The 7,500-nt window shown below is 46.8% G+C and overlaps 18 non-coding genes and 8 pseudogenes across 18 annotated transcripts in view; all 26 read right to left on the reverse strand.

Annotated features, from left to right (window-relative positions):
• The window catches only part of LOC146249165 (5S ribosomal RNA), a 119-nt gene extending 91 nt beyond the window's left edge, over nucleotides 1–28 (reverse strand). The window contains exon 1 of the ribosomal RNA XR_014733370.1: nucleotides 1–28. This exon is cut by the window's left edge and continues 91 nt beyond it. This is a non-coding gene — a ribosomal RNA (5S ribosomal RNA).
• Nucleotides 29–206: 178 nt separating this feature from the next.
• Nucleotides 207–325, reverse strand: LOC146249166 (5S ribosomal RNA). Its single transcript, XR_014732617.1, has one exon. It is a non-coding gene; the product is annotated as a 5S ribosomal RNA (ribosomal RNA).
• A 172-nt stretch (nucleotides 326–497) lies between these two features.
• On the reverse strand, nucleotides 498–616 carry LOC146249167 (5S ribosomal RNA; annotated as a pseudogene).
• A 229-nt stretch (nucleotides 617–845) lies between these two features.
• LOC146249168 (5S ribosomal RNA) lies at nucleotides 846–964 on the reverse strand. Its single transcript, XR_014733371.1, has one exon. It is a non-coding gene; the product is annotated as a 5S ribosomal RNA (ribosomal RNA).
• A 174-nt stretch (nucleotides 965–1,138) lies between these two features.
• LOC146249169 (5S ribosomal RNA) lies at nucleotides 1,139–1,257 on the reverse strand (annotated as a pseudogene).
• A 178-nt stretch (nucleotides 1,258–1,435) lies between these two features.
• LOC146249170 (5S ribosomal RNA) lies at nucleotides 1,436–1,554 on the reverse strand. The gene has a single exon (XR_014732618.1). It is a non-coding gene; the product is annotated as a 5S ribosomal RNA (ribosomal RNA).
• Nucleotides 1,555–1,730: 176 nt separating this feature from the next.
• Nucleotides 1,731–1,849, reverse strand: LOC146249171 (5S ribosomal RNA). The gene has a single exon (XR_014732619.1). It is a non-coding gene; the product is annotated as a 5S ribosomal RNA (ribosomal RNA).
• A 172-nt stretch (nucleotides 1,850–2,021) lies between these two features.
• Nucleotides 2,022–2,140, reverse strand: LOC146249172 (5S ribosomal RNA). Its single transcript, XR_014733072.1, has one exon. It is a non-coding gene; the product is annotated as a 5S ribosomal RNA (ribosomal RNA).
• A 174-nt stretch (nucleotides 2,141–2,314) lies between these two features.
• On the reverse strand, nucleotides 2,315–2,433 carry LOC146249173 (5S ribosomal RNA; annotated as a pseudogene).
• A 178-nt stretch (nucleotides 2,434–2,611) lies between these two features.
• On the reverse strand, nucleotides 2,612–2,730 carry LOC146249174 (5S ribosomal RNA). Its single transcript, XR_014732620.1, has one exon. It is a non-coding gene; the product is annotated as a 5S ribosomal RNA (ribosomal RNA).
• Nucleotides 2,731–2,902: 172 nt separating this feature from the next.
• On the reverse strand, nucleotides 2,903–3,021 carry LOC146249175 (5S ribosomal RNA). The gene has a single exon (XR_014733350.1). It is a non-coding gene; the product is annotated as a 5S ribosomal RNA (ribosomal RNA).
• Nucleotides 3,022–3,203: 182 nt separating this feature from the next.
• Nucleotides 3,204–3,322, reverse strand: LOC146249176 (5S ribosomal RNA; annotated as a pseudogene).
• A 174-nt stretch (nucleotides 3,323–3,496) lies between these two features.
• On the reverse strand, nucleotides 3,497–3,615 carry LOC146249177 (5S ribosomal RNA). The gene has a single exon (XR_014733073.1). It is a non-coding gene; the product is annotated as a 5S ribosomal RNA (ribosomal RNA).
• A 178-nt stretch (nucleotides 3,616–3,793) lies between these two features.
• On the reverse strand, nucleotides 3,794–3,912 carry LOC146249178 (5S ribosomal RNA). The gene has a single exon (XR_014733373.1). It is a non-coding gene; the product is annotated as a 5S ribosomal RNA (ribosomal RNA).
• Nucleotides 3,913–4,090: 178 nt separating this feature from the next.
• Nucleotides 4,091–4,209, reverse strand: LOC146249179 (5S ribosomal RNA). Its single transcript, XR_014732621.1, has one exon. It is a non-coding gene; the product is annotated as a 5S ribosomal RNA (ribosomal RNA).
• A 172-nt stretch (nucleotides 4,210–4,381) lies between these two features.
• On the reverse strand, nucleotides 4,382–4,500 carry LOC146249180 (5S ribosomal RNA; annotated as a pseudogene).
• Nucleotides 4,501–4,674: 174 nt separating this feature from the next.
• LOC146249181 (5S ribosomal RNA) lies at nucleotides 4,675–4,793 on the reverse strand. The gene has a single exon (XR_014732622.1). It is a non-coding gene; the product is annotated as a 5S ribosomal RNA (ribosomal RNA).
• Nucleotides 4,794–4,967: 174 nt separating this feature from the next.
• On the reverse strand, nucleotides 4,968–5,086 carry LOC146249182 (5S ribosomal RNA; annotated as a pseudogene).
• A 174-nt stretch (nucleotides 5,087–5,260) lies between these two features.
• Nucleotides 5,261–5,379, reverse strand: LOC146249183 (5S ribosomal RNA). Its single transcript, XR_014733616.1, has one exon. It is a non-coding gene; the product is annotated as a 5S ribosomal RNA (ribosomal RNA).
• A 174-nt stretch (nucleotides 5,380–5,553) lies between these two features.
• Nucleotides 5,554–5,672, reverse strand: LOC146249184 (5S ribosomal RNA). The gene has a single exon (XR_014732623.1). It is a non-coding gene; the product is annotated as a 5S ribosomal RNA (ribosomal RNA).
• A 178-nt stretch (nucleotides 5,673–5,850) lies between these two features.
• On the reverse strand, nucleotides 5,851–5,969 carry LOC146249185 (5S ribosomal RNA). Its single transcript, XR_014732624.1, has one exon. It is a non-coding gene; the product is annotated as a 5S ribosomal RNA (ribosomal RNA).
• Nucleotides 5,970–6,141: 172 nt separating this feature from the next.
• On the reverse strand, nucleotides 6,142–6,260 carry LOC146249186 (5S ribosomal RNA; annotated as a pseudogene).
• Nucleotides 6,261–6,438: 178 nt separating this feature from the next.
• On the reverse strand, nucleotides 6,439–6,557 carry LOC146249187 (5S ribosomal RNA). Its single transcript, XR_014732625.1, has one exon. It is a non-coding gene; the product is annotated as a 5S ribosomal RNA (ribosomal RNA).
• A 178-nt stretch (nucleotides 6,558–6,735) lies between these two features.
• Nucleotides 6,736–6,854, reverse strand: LOC146249188 (5S ribosomal RNA). The gene has a single exon (XR_014732627.1). It is a non-coding gene; the product is annotated as a 5S ribosomal RNA (ribosomal RNA).
• A 168-nt stretch (nucleotides 6,855–7,022) lies between these two features.
• Nucleotides 7,023–7,141, reverse strand: LOC146249189 (5S ribosomal RNA; annotated as a pseudogene).
• Nucleotides 7,142–7,315: 174 nt separating this feature from the next.
• Nucleotides 7,316–7,434, reverse strand: LOC146249190 (5S ribosomal RNA). The gene has a single exon (XR_014733374.1). It is a non-coding gene; the product is annotated as a 5S ribosomal RNA (ribosomal RNA).
• Nucleotides 7,435–7,500: the final 66 nt, after the last annotated feature.

Consider the following 7,500-nt stretch of genomic DNA (forward strand, 5'->3'; position numbering starts at 1 on the left):
GCGTTGCCAGGCTGGTATGGCCGTACAAAATAAGTTGACAACCATAGGCTACTTATCCATATACAGATTTAGCAATTGACAATGCAAGGTGGTCTCTCTCTCTCTCTCTCTCTCTCGTGTCAAAATGAAAACAGCTTCCAGCCCCTTTCATGAAGGACTACTTGTGCATATTGCAAGATTTCAGTTTCTAAGTGAATGAGCAAAAGAGCATACAGCACCTGGTATTCCCAGGCGGTCTCCCATCCAAGTACTAACCAGGCCCGACCCTGCTTAGCTTCCGAGATCAGACGAGATCGGGCGTTGCCAGGCTGGTATGGCCGTACGAAATAAGTTGACAACCATAGGCTACTTATCCATATACAGATTTAGCAATTGACAATGCAAGGTGGTCTCTCTCTCTCTCTCTCGTGTCAAAATGAAAACAGCTTCCAGCCCCTTTCATGGAGGACTACTTGTGCATATTGCAAGATTTCAGTTTCTAAGTGAATGAGCAAAAGAGCATACAGCACCTTGTATTCCCAAGCGGTCTCCCATCCAAGTACTAACCAGGCCCGACCCTGCTTAGCTTCCGAGATCAGACGAGATCGGGCGTTGCCAGGCTGGTATGGCCGTAGGAAATAAGTTGACAACCATAGGCTACTTATCCATATACAGATTTAGCAATTGACAATGCAAGGTGGTCTCTCTCTCTCTCTCTCTCTCGTGTCAAAATGAAAACAGCTAGGCAAGGTGGTCTCTCTCTCTCTCTCTCTCTCGTGTCAAAATGAAAACAGCTTCCAGCCCCTTTCATGAAGGACTACTTGTGCATATTGCAAGATTTCAGTTTCTAAGTGAATGAGCAAAAGAGCATACAGCACCTGGTATTCCCAGGCGGTCTCCCATCCAAGTACTAACCAGGCCCGACCCTGCTTAGCTTCCGAGATCAGACGAGATCGGGCGTTGCCAGGCTGGTATGGCCGTACAAAATAAGTTGACAACCATAGGCTACTTATCCATATACAGATTTAGCAATTGACAATGCAAGGTGGTCTCTCTCTCTCTCTCTCTCGTGTCAAAATGAAAACAGCTTCCGGCCCCTTTCATGAAGGACTACTTGTGCATATTGCAAGATTTCAGTTTCTAAGTGAATGAGCAAAAGAGCATACAGCACCTGGTATTCCCAGGCGGTCTCCCATCCAAGTACTAACCAGGCCCGACCCTGCTTAGCTTCCGAGATCAGACGAGATTGGGCGTTGCCAGGCTGGTATGGCCGTACAAAATAAGTTGACAACCATAGGCTACTTATCCATATACAGATTTAGCAATTGACAATGCAAGGTGGTCTCTCTCTCTCTCTCTCTCTCTCGTGTCAAAATGAAAACAGCTTCCAGCCCCTTTCATGAAGGACTACTTGTGCATATTGCAAGATTTCAGTTTCTAAGTGAATGAGCAAAAGAGCATACAGCACCTGGTATTCCCAGGCGGTCTCCCATCCAAGTACTAACCAGGCCCGACCCTGCTTAGCTTCCGAGATCAGACGAGATCGGGCGTTGCCAGGCTGGTATGGCCGTACGAAATAAGTTGACAACCATAGGCTACTTATCCATATACAGATTTAGCAATTGACAATGCAAGGTGGTCTCTCTCTCTCTCTCTCTCTTGTGTCAAAATGAAAACAGCTTCCAGCCCCTTTCATGAAGGACTACTTGTGCATATTGCAAGATTTCAGTTTCTAAGTGAATGAGCAAAAGAGCATACAGCACCTGGTATTCCCAGGCGGTCTCCCATCCAAGTACTAACCAGGCCCGACCCTGCTTAGCTTCCGAGATCAGACGAGATCGGGCGTTGCCAGGCTGGTATGGCCGTACGAAATAAGTTGACAACCATAGGCTACTTATCCATATACAGATTTAGCAATTGACAATGCAAGGTGGTCTCTCTCTCTCTCTCTCGTGTCAAAATGAAAACAGCTTCCAGCCCCTTTCATGAAGGACTACTTGTGCATATTGCAAGATTTCAGTTTCTAAGTGAATGAGCAAAAGAGCATACAGCACCTGGTATTCCCAAGCGGTCTCCCATCCAAGTACTAACCAGGCCCGACCCTGCTTAGCTTCCGAGATCAGACGAGATCGGGCGTTGCCAGGCTGGTATGGCCGTACGAAATAAGTTGACAACCATAGGCTACTTATCCATATACAGATTTAGCAATTGACAATGCAAGGTGGTGTCTCTCTCTCTCTCTCTCGTGTCAAAATGAAAACAGCTTCCAGCCCCTTTCATGAAGGACTACTTGTGCATATTGCAAGATGTCAGTTTCTAAGTGAATGAGCAAAAGAGCATACAGCACCTGGTATTCCCAGGCGGTCTCCCATCCAAGTACTAAGCAGCCCCGACCCTGCTTAGCTTCCGAGATCAGACGAGATCAGGCGTTGCCAGGCTGGTATGGCCGTACGAAATAAGTTGACAACCATAGGCTACTTATCCATATACAGATTTAGCAATTGACAATGCAAGGTGGTCTCTCTCTCTCTCTCTCTCTCTCGTGTCAAAATGAAAACAGCTTCCAGCCCCTTTCATGAAGGACTACTTGTGCATATTGCAAGATGTCAGTTTCTAAGTGAATGAGCAAAAGAGCATACAGCACCTGGTATTCCCAGGCGGTCTCCCATCCAAGTACTAACCAGGCCCGACCCTGCTTAGCTTCCGAGATCAGACGAGATCGGGCGTTGCCAGGCTGGTATGGCCGTACGAAATAAGTTGACAACCATAGGCTACTTATCCATATACAGATTTAGCAATTGACAATGCAAGGTGGTCTCTCTCTCTCTCTCTCGTGTCAAAATGAAAACAGCTTCCAGCCCCTTTCATGAAGGACTACTTGTGCATATTGCAAGATTTCAGTTTCTAAGTGAATGAGCAAAAGAGCATACAGCACCTGGTATTCCCAGGCGGTCTCCCATCCAAGTACTAACCAGGCCCGATCCTGCTTAGCTTCCGAGATCAGACGAGATCGGGCGTTGCCAGGCTGGTATGGCCGTACGAAATAAGTTGACAACCATAGGCTACTTATTCATATACAGATTTAGCAATTGACAATGCAAGGTGGTCTCTCTCTCTCTCTCTCTCTCTCTCTCGTGTCAAAATGAAAACAGCTTCCAGCCCCTTTCATGAAGGACTACTTGTGCATATTGCAAGATTTCAGTTTCTAAGTGAATGAGCAAAAGAGCATACAGCACCTGGTATTCCCAGGCGGTCTCCCATCCAAGTACTAAGCAGCCCCGACCCTGCTTAGCTTCCGAGATCAAACGAGATCGGGCGTTGCCAGGCTGGTATGGCCGTACGAAATAAGTTGACAACCATAGGCTACTTATCCATATACAGATTTAGCAATTGACAATGCAAGGTGGTCTCTCTCTCTCTCTCTCTCGTGTCAAAATGAAAACAGCTTCCAGCCCCTTTCATGAAGGACTACTTGTGCATATTGCAAGATTTCAGTTTCTAAGTGAATGAGCAAAAGAGCATACAGCACCTGGTATTCCCAAGCGGTCTCCCATCCAAGTACTAACCAGGCCCGACCCTGCTTAGCTTCCGAGATCAGACGAGATCGGGCGTTGCCAGGCTGGTATGGCCGTACGAAATAAGTTGACAACCATAGGCTACTTATCCATATACAGATTTAGCAATTGACAATGCAAGGTGGTCTCTCTCTCTCTCTCTCTCTCTCGTGTCAAAATGAAAACAGCTTCCAGCCCCTTTCATGAAGGACTACTTGTGCATATTGCAAGATTTCAGTTTCTAAGTGAATGAGCAAAAGAGCATACAGCACCTGGTATTCCCAGGCGGTCTCCCATCCAAGTACTAACCAGGCCCGACCCTGCTTAGCTTCCGAGATCAGACGAGATCGGGCGTTGCCAGGCTGGTATGGCCGTACAAAATAAGTTGACAACCATAGGCTACTTATCCATATACAGATTTAGCAATTGACAATGCAAGGTGGTCTCTCTCTCTCTCTCTCTCTCTCGTGTCAAAATGAAAACAGCTTCCAGCCCCTTTCATGAAGGACTACTTGTGCATATTGCAAGATTTCAGTTTCTAAGTGAATGAGCAAAAGAGCATACAGCACCTGGTATTCCCAGGCGGTCTCCCATCCAAGTACTAACCAGGCCCGACCCTGCTTAGCTTCCGAGATCAGACGAGATCGGGCGTTGCCAGGCTGGTATGGCCGTACGAAATAAGTTGACAACCATAGGCTACTTATCCATATACAGATTTAGCAATTGACAATGCAAGGTGGTCTCTCTCTCTCTCTCTCGTGTCAAAATGAAAACAGCTTCCAGCCCCTTTCATGAAGGACTACTTGTGCATATTGCAAGATTTCAGTTTCTAAGTGAATGAGCAAAAGAGCATACAGCACCTGGTATTCCCAAGCGGTCTCCCATCCAAGTACTAAGCAGCCCCGACCCTGCTTAGCTTCCGAGATCAGACGAGATCAGGCGTTGCCAGGCTGGTATGGCCGTACGAAATAAGTTGACAACCATAGGCTACTTATCCATATACATATTTAGCAATTGACAATGCAAGGTGGTCTCTCTCTCTCTCTCTCTCGTGTCAAAATGAAAACAGCTTCCAGCCCCTTTCATGAAGGACTACTTGTGCATATTGCAAGATTTCAGTTTCTAAGTGAATGAGCAAAAGAGCATACAGCACCTGGTATTCCCAGGCGGTCTCCCATCCAAGTACTAACCAGGCCCGACCCTGCTTAGCTTCCGAGATCAGACGAGATCGGGCGTTGCCAGGCTGGTATGGCCGTACGAAATAAGTTGACAACCATAGGCTACTTATCCATATACAGATTTAGCAATTGACAATGCAAGGTGGTCTCTCTCTCTCTCTCTCTCGTGTCAAAATGAAAACAGCTTCCAGCCCCTTTCATGAAGGACTACTTGTGCATATTGCAAGATTTCAGTTTCTAAGTGAATGAGCAAAAGAGCATACAGCACCTGGTATTCCCAAGCGGTCTCCCATCCAAGTACTAAGCAGCCCCGACCCTGCTTAGCTTCCGAGATCAGACGAGATCAGGCGTTGCCAGGCTGGTATGGCCGTACGAAATAAGTTGACAACCATAGGCTACTTATCCATATACAGATTTAGCAATTGACAATGCAAGGTGGTCTCTCTCTCTCTCTCTCTCGTGTCAAAATGAAAACAGCTTCCAGCCCCTTTCATGAAGGACTACTTGTGCATATTGCAAGATTTCAGTTTCTAAGTGAATGAGCAAAAGAGCATACAGCACCTGGTATTCCCAGGCGGTCTCCCATCCAAGTACTAACCAGGCCCGACCCTGCTTAGCTTCCGAGATCAGACGAGATCAGGCGTTGCCAGGCTGGTATGGCCGTACGAAATAAGTTGACAACCATAGGCTACTTATCCATATACAGATTTAGCAATTGACAATGCAAGGTGGTCTCTCTCTCTCTCTCTCTCGTGTCAAAATGAAAACAGCTTCCAGCCCCTTTCATGAAGGACTACTTGTGCATATTGCAAGATTTCAGTTTCTAAGTGAATGAGCAAAAGAGCATACAGCACCTGGTATTCCCAGGCGGTCTCCCATCCAAGTACTAACCAGGCCCGACCCTGCTTAGCTTCCGAGATCAGACGAGATCGGGCGTTGCCAGGCTGGTATGGCCGTACGAAATAAGTTGACAACCATAGGCTACTTATCCATATACAGATTTAGCAATTGACAATGCAAGGTAGTGTCTCTCTCTCTCTCTCTCTCTCGTGTCAAAATGAAAACAGCTTCCAGCCCCTTTCATGAAGGACTACTTGTGCATATTGCAAGATGTCAGTTTCTAAGTGAATGAGCAAAAGAGCATACAGCACCTGGTATTCCCAGGCGGTCTCCCATCCAAGTACTAACCAGGCCCGACCCTGCTTAGCTTCCGAGATCAGACGAGATCGGGCGTTGCCAGGCTGGTATGGCCGTACGAAATAAGTTGACAACCATAGGCTACTTATCCATATACAGATTTAGCAATTGACAATGCAAGGTGGTCTCTCTCTCTCTCTCTCGTGTCAAAATGAAAACAGCTTCCAGCCCCTTTCATGAAGGACTACTTGTGCATATTGCAAGATTTCAGTTTCTAAGTGAATGAGCAAAAGAGCATACAGCACCTGGTATTCCCAAGCGGTCTCCCATCCAAGTACTAAGCAGCCCCGACCCTGCTTAGCTTCCGAGATCAGACGAGATCAGGCGTTGCCAGGCTGGTATGGCCGTACGAAATAAGTTGACAACCATAGGCTACTTATCCATATACAGATTTAGCAATTGACAATGCAAGGTGGTCTCTCTCTCTCTCTCTCTCTCTCGTGTCAAAATGAAAACAGCTTCCAGCCCCTTTCATGAAGGACTACTTGTGCATATTGCAAGATTTCAGTTTCTAAGTGAATGAGCAAAAGAGCATACAGCACCTGGTATTCCCAGGCGGTCTCCCATCCAAGTACTAACCAGGCCCGACCCTGCTTAGCTTCCGAGATCAGACGAGATCGGGCGTTGCCAGGCTGGTATGGCCGTACGAAATAAGTTGACAACCATAGGCTACTTATCCATATACAGATTTAGCAATTGACAATGCAAGGTAGTCTCTCTCTCTCTCTCTCTCTCTCGTGTCAAAATGAAAACAGCTTCCAGCCCCTTTCATGAAGGACTACTTGTGCATATTGCAAGATGTCAGTTTCTAAGTGAATGAGCAAAAGAGCATACAGCACCTGGTATTCCCAGGCGGTCTCCCATCCAAGTACTAACCAGGCCCGACCCTGCTTAGCTTCCGAGATCAGACGAGATCGGGCGTTGCCAGGCTGGTATGGCCGTACGAAATAAGTTGACAACCATAGGCTACTTATCCATATACATATTTCGCAATTGACAATGCAAGGTGGTCTCTCTCTCTCTCGTGTCAAAATGAAAACAGCTTCCAGCCCCTTTCATGAAGGACTACTTGTGCATATTGCAAGATTTCAGTTTCTAAGTGAATGAGCAAAAGATCATACAGCACCTGGTATTCCCAAGCGGTCTCCCATCCAAGTACTAAGCAGCCCCGACCCTGCTTAGCTTCCGAGATCAGACGAGATCAGGCGTTGCCAGGCTGGTATGGCCGTACGAAATAAGTTGACAACCATAGGCTACTTATCCATATACAGATTTAGCAATTGACAATGCAAGGTGGTCTCTCTCTCTCTCTCTCTCGTGTCAAAATGAAAACAGCTTCCAGCCCCTTTCATGAAGGACTACTTGTGCATATTGCAAGATTTCAGTTTCTAAGTGAATGAGCAAAAGAGCATACAGCACCTGGTATTCCCAGGCGGTCTCCCATCCAAGTACTAACCAGGCCCGACCCTGCTTAGCTTCCGAGATCAGACGAGATCGGGCGTTGCCAGGCTGGTATGGCCGTACAAAATAAGTTGACAACCATAGGCTACTTATCCATATACAGATTTAGCAATTGACAATGCAAGGTGGTC

Source organism: Hypomesus nipponensis, chromosome 19, assembly GCF_054491055.1.
Source record: "Hypomesus nipponensis isolate SF chromosome 19, ASM5449105v1, whole genome shotgun sequence".
NCBI classification, from domain to species: Eukaryota; Metazoa; Chordata; class Actinopteri; order Osmeriformes; family Osmeridae; genus Hypomesus; species Hypomesus nipponensis.